General features: G+C 39.1%; 1 non-coding gene across 1 annotated transcript; it reads right to left on the reverse strand.

Annotated features, from left to right (window-relative positions):
- Positions 1–572: 572 nt before the first annotated feature.
- Positions 573–644, reverse strand: TRNAE-UUC (transfer RNA glutamic acid (anticodon UUC)). Its single transcript has one exon. It is a non-coding gene; the product is annotated as a tRNA-Glu (tRNA).
- Positions 645–6,815: the final 6,171 nt, after the last annotated feature.

The raw sequence follows: 6,815 nt of genomic DNA on the forward strand, positions 1-6,815 counted from the left end.
CGTCCGCAATAAAGATTGTCGAATTCGGATGCAAATCTGTGAACGTATAGAACCGTGCGACGTGCGATGGCCAGTGAGTCGCCAGGAAACATGTCACTAGGTAGTAAGGAATGAACTACTAGGGTGACATCTCGCTAAGAGTAATCGGGAAAAATATATTTGATTTTTAAAATTTTTTTGTTTAAGTAACCAGGAGCGTTTTTATGATCAAAATTGCAGAAATTAGCCACATTGTTTTGAAATCTAGAAGGTATCAAATCCACATTAATTTAATATTATTATCATGAACACCCAGTAGTATTAATTAGTAACATACCGTTATATGTCGAATATACTCTCCGATATCGAATTGTCGAAAGAAGCCGCAATAAAAATAAAAATATTAATCCTGCAGGGCGCAGTGTGTGAATATTTGTTGAGGAAACGTGAAAAAGCAGAAGGCGAATGCTCGGAAATACTTATTACATTAAGCAGCCTCACTACTGAAGACCAAGACGCATTATGAATAACAAAAGGATTATGAATTCATAATAAACTGTGAATAGTGCTATGAAATATCCACAGAAAAAAAGTTCCCATGCCGGGAATCGAACCCGGGCCTTCTGGGTGAAAGCCAGATATCCTAGCCACTAGACCACATGGAACATGACAATGATTAGTATATTTTTTTATTTTACTACAAAGTAGCAATTAAAACGCTATTATTTTATTGCTGCCTGCGGGTAATGACATGGGAATCCTTAGAAATTACGATCTCATTTTCTACAGTCATCTTTTATGTAATTGAGGAGAAATTCTTTGCCATTTAGAGAGATATGTAGATTAAACTTGGAGGATTTCCGTTCGTCATAAGTTATTTTGACTCTTTCCTCTTCTAAATATGAAATTAAAATAAAAATTTGTTTGAGTCGAATTTTTTTTAAAAACTATGGTTGGAAATACATGCTATTTAACTATTATATCCCTATTTGAAAATGATACATCCTATGTGATTATTCTGTGGCAACATCATTAATAATTGCTAAATTTCAGTGAAACGCACACGCATTGAAATTGATTCAGCCGCCTCAGTCTAATATTAAAATTTTGAATGCCTTCCCTAAATTTTTATTCGTATTGTGGTGACTACCCCGCCACTGCGTGTACCGTGTTTCAATCAGAATGACTATTTGCTAATTATACCAGCTGTAGGCATTACATTATTGCGATTTTCTGGGTGCATGGAAAAAAGACGAGCGTCAAAGTTGAAGGAGGCGAGACTCTGTGTACATTAATGTTTAAATGTATATGTATTACGGAGACAGCCTATGATTAAAATGGACGGAATAAGTAATTATATGTTTGATTATGTCGTAAGAGACAAAGTGAAGCATTGACTTGAACGGGGCGAGCAATCTTAACAGGCATTATCTCCTATTGGGCTCAAACATAAGGGAGATTTCAATGCATGTCATTTTGATTAACGAGATGTATACCACGATACAGTTAGTTCTTGGCTGAACTTAATTACTAGGCTTGAGAAACTTCGTTCTATGGATAATTTATTTAAATGTAGCACAAACACTTATGCGTCATAATACATATTCGTTACAGCATCAGTGAAATGACATTTACAATCTTGGATAGATTTGCAGCTGGAGAAAAGTTGTATGTTGAGTTATCTCTGAAGTGTCGTTGATAGATGCACACCAGTTTACCCTGTGAATGAGGTTTCTTGGCAAGAAAACAATTATTCCGATCTCTTTCAGGAAGTAAACTCGCCAATAGATTGGATTTTATGGATATCACAATGCTCAGTGTGTAATTAAAGTAATTTATTTCTTCTAGGCGTTTCATTTCATCACCTTTAAATTTGCAGCTACCCCTATGAAACGCATTCCGTTGCTACGGGCGACCTTTCGCAACTCTGATCAATGAGTGCTCTTTATGGATCGTACAGGATTCCCACCGAGAGGGCCCGGGTTCATGTCCTGCAGACAACAAATATTTTTCAGTGGTATCCCTATGTGAGGTGCTTTGTGGAGAGAACGTTGAGTGAGTGGGACGTTAAACTGCGCCATTCGACAAGAGTGCCGACGCCGGGTTGAGGAGAATGGAATGGCCTTATTTAATCATCCCCGAATTCAAGATTTACCGATAAAACTATCAATTCACATTCGTGTGCAAGATTGTTATGCGGAAACGTCTACATCGTCCTAATCCAGGCAGTAATATTAGTGTGGAAATAGGTGTCGAGACATAAGTATACTGCAACACGATGTCGTTCTGTTTCCTCACACACTTTCATCGAATGCTTTCAATATTAATTTTCAGAAAGTAACTCTTGCACCGATTTTTTTTTGTTTTCTGTTTGTAACTTTGGCACGACAATGAATCATTACTGGAACTATTTCACCACAAATTTCGCGTATATCTGGCTTTGGAAAGTCCAAAGCGACACATTGCAACCCGCAGCATCCGAATTCCACAAACATAATACATTTACTTGGTGATTTCCCAGTATCTAACTCAGACCACAAAATGTGAAACGTACCAAGAAATGTGATAGCTATTTGTTTTATGCACTAACTTTTTTCTGTGCTCTGAAATCGAATACGGCGAAACACATCGAACGCAATTTCAAGAAGAAACAACCGTGAAGACTTTCGTCAATTCACGCATACTGACCAGATAAATTTTTGTCGCATTGGTGTCATCTTTGTTATTAGTGGCTAATGAATATTATCGACGAGGATAATGGCGACTAGGAGTTGATTCAAGTTTAATCTACGATGAAAAACGCTATAAATGGAGGTTTTAATGTAATCTGTTGCAAGTATAGTGTGAGCGATTAATATTACGCATTAATCTCATTTATCACATGGCTCATGGAACAGAATCTAGCAAAATCATGGCTGGTGTCAGAAGATTTAAATAACCCTCATAAAATTCACCTTGGAGATCTTGTGAAAATTAAAACAAATTATCATTCATGATTTTAGCTTTCTTAAATTCTGCTCAAAACTCAATAGATACTTGTCGAGCATTCACCCATAGCGAAATGAAAAGGAAAACCAACGACGAAGAAATATAAAACTCTCATGAATTAGTGATTCTTTTAAGTTGGACCTGAAAGTAAACTCAGAGAAGGTAGGCATTAGTAGACTTAACCAAACTCGGCCAAGTGTAGCGGGGCGAGCATGGTGGCCATATCAATCCAAGAAATTGCCCTAAAGATCTTCGCAATGGAAGGACTAGGAGAATCTCCTTTGAAAACATAGAATAATACTGCTGGGCATACTTTAAAGATTTCTTTCTGCCTGAAACACTTATTCTCGAAAAGAAAGTTTGATGTAACAGTCTCATGAGGAAATCACATGTACCAACTGTATTTACAGGATGACGCTCGAAAGTAACCAACAACTTATGGAGAGAGTTCCTCCCGATGATTCAGGGGTTTTTTCAGAAAGTTTCAGCCGACTTTGGCCAATAAAGGCAAAGCGATTTGATGGGTAATATTAATCGTTTAGATTATCATACACCGGAGCAAAATTTATAAGAATAAATGTGTCACATTTTTTTGAATGTGCATTAGTGATTACCTAATTCTGTGTATTTTTGCTATTACGATCGTGATAACGTTTAAAAACATGGAGTTTGTTTAATGCAGTACACCAGCTATACTCATATCTGATAAACTTAGGTTTGCCACCATGACGAGTCCATTGCAAAGATAAATTTGTCAGGAGTCTTAATGGACATAAAAATGGAAATTAAATGCGAAGATAGATTCACTTTATATTAAGCTTACCCATCAAGTTTATAATCTGTGCAATGTGTTGCGGTGATGTACATCAATGTGATTATAATTCTTAATTTTGTCTCATTTGAAAATAACGTGGCATAAAACAAAATTGTGGGGTTGGTACAAAACACACTGGAAGAGTCATATCTTACTTGTCGAGTTAATTAAAATTTGGAACAAATTCAGATATAGAAACCCGCTTGATTTTCTTTAAGTCGTCATCATTAATTATATAATAATCATTATTTTTCTATTTTTTCACCCGTTTGTGTCAATGAGTTGGATTTTTTCTTCGACTTGCGCAATACTTACATACCCATTGCCAAAATCATTTCTGACACTGGCACGAGAAGGAAATGCGACGTGAAAACACCGGGCATCAAACAATAATAAACATCCAAGCCCAAAACAAATAAATTAAGAGACATTATTTGATAAATCAGTGGGCATAAATGAGAATTCCAAGAGATAAAGAGTTGCTGGCGCGCCGACCCAAGTTACAACAGCCTGTCCGAATATCACGCCTTGAACATAACTCCAAATCCGCCTTTTCACAAGACTTAAATCACAGTTCCTACTCCTCTAGCTATTTTGCTCCTTTCCGAATATATCCTTCTCCCACGCAAATCAACCTCCGTCAACACGCAGAATCCAACCCTCGTTCCAAGGACGTCGGCACCATGACCCCATCTGCCCTCCACCGCCCACGGCTCCGGATTTCGGGAACTCCCGAAAGAGTCGAGGGAACCGCAAACGAGGGTCTTTGACGGGGCCAAGGCCCTTATAGGTTTTCGATGGTTCCGCAGGAGTTTTGAGTTCCCTCCTCCTCCCGTGAAGACCTTCGAGAAAGAATGAGTGGGAATGGCCCTACTTTCATCCGGTGGACGTCACATAAGATGCGTAACCTTATGAAATGTTGCAATCGCTTAACCTTAAAAGATAATGAGATCGCGCACGCAACGTTAAGGGATAATGAAATTTTCCTTCGAATGATTTAAGTTACTGAACTGGGGAAGCGGGAATCGCTGGTGGAGTGGTGCACCAAAGAGATGCCAATCACCTTGCCGATTTATGAACACTTTAGTTGGTAGCCTACCGAATAGAAGAATGAGACATGGTCGGACGGGATTTTTCAGTTGCATCCCACTTTAAGTGTACTGCGTTTGTCTGATTGGACATGCAGTTGAGTGAGAATAGCCGACGCTCAGTTATGTCGACGCCGGGTTTCTCTCCACCCTCCTTCCTCTCCATTCCCCGTCACGAAATTACCCACCTATCCAAAATGGCGCAAGTGACCTCAGCTGTCGGTCACCTCCATCCTAATAACTACTACTACCCTCAAGGAATGCTCGATAGCGTAGGGAAAGACTCTGTCTTGGTGGCCGAAAATAAGTCTTCCCGCATTAGATGCTACACAATGGAGTATGCTCTCCGGCGTTGGGAAGGTCTCGAGGTCATCCTCTGCTCCCGGTAGGGAAGGCCGCGAGACTAAGAAATGTCGTTCCTCACACGAGAAATGTGCAGAGCGATTGGACGACACGGCGGGGTGCTTCACGGAGAAAATTCTGTTGTTATAAGAGTAGGGTACAAGGCCGCCCAAGTGACGGGGTCCCAGTCACGTCGACAGCCTCCTGAAAGGAGCGGCGACGGGAGAGGGTAGGAGGAAACAAGGAGGAAACCCGAAGAGTAAAATGATATAGTATACAGGTACGCAAGCAGTATGGTAGGAGCTCATGATGGAATGTGGAAAGGGTAAGGGCTTGGGTTGGAGGCAATATCTGCTGCATATCGGTTCTCTGATCGGCGACTGCCCAATGCATTCGTCGATAATTCGTTCGCAATTTGTTGGCCTCGTTCATCGCGAGTTAAGTAGCCACAATATGAGTTGTTGAGAGCTAGCAAAACGATGCGAGTTGGCAAGCAATGACGCTTCGGTAAATAAAATGGACATGCTACATACCGAATGATAATATCGATGTCTTTCAATTTCAGACCCTGGTAACACTCAGAAGTTGACAAGTTTTTGATAGATTCAATCGAATGGAGGAACAAATCGACTTCAATCGAATCGAATTGTGGTTTTGGAAAGTCGAACCATGTCTACACTTTCAAAGTAATCACCAGAATTGTTTCAGTGTTGTAGCAACGCAAACAAGGGCTCAATACATTGTTGTAATAATAAATATTGATTAATTCAATGTCAAAGGCAAACATAAAATAAATCCTGTGCTTTTATACGCTCTCCGATCAGAAAGATTGGGTTGAAATAATTGATCGATTAACTTGATCGAATTAGCTCGGATGGCGAATTAATTCAACCAGATCTTCACCCAGGTGTCGACCTGAGCTTTGATCGAAAGAAGAGGTAATTATGGACGTGAAGGCCGACCATCTACGTAGACTTTCATAATGGTCAACTCTTGGTTGTACTCACCGCATTGTCAGCTCAGTGACGATGACTCGATGACTCTATCGTATCAGGTAAAGAAAGGTTTACCTGTTCTGAAGTTAAGCATCGCATTCATAAAACATTTCTGATGGGATTGCGAAACAATAGATTATGCATATTACAATAGATTGCATATTACAATAGATTATGATGTCTGATAGACTATGATTACGCCCACTCGTCTTCATTTGGATGGAATTGGTGGCATTGATACTACTCATATTACTCCTAACAGAAGGGTAAATTCAATAAAATTGACTGCAGAAGCCTTAAATTTGTGAAATTCCATCTTCTTATCGACAGAAGTAAAATTACTGAGTAAAATTTCATAATTTATTTTGAATACGACACGTTTCATCTTCCAGGGAGCTGTGATTTCAAGGAAAGCATACGAGTATATAATAAAGCAATAGTAGGAAAATACATCAGAATAAATGCGGACGTTAAAACATCAAATTACATACCGTGTTAAGGAAATAAATTGTGAAATTATACTTAATAATTTTATTTGGGTCTACATAAGGGTAAATATACTTGTCTTGACAGGAGGTCATGTCCAGTTTTGCGCTCACTGTAGATACA

The sequence above is a fragment of the Hetaerina americana genome, unplaced genomic scaffold (genome assembly GCF_022747635.1).
Source record: "Hetaerina americana unplaced genomic scaffold, ioHetAmer1.1.p SCAF_2, whole genome shotgun sequence".
NCBI lineage: Eukaryota > Metazoa > Arthropoda > Insecta > Odonata > Calopterygidae > Hetaerina > Hetaerina americana.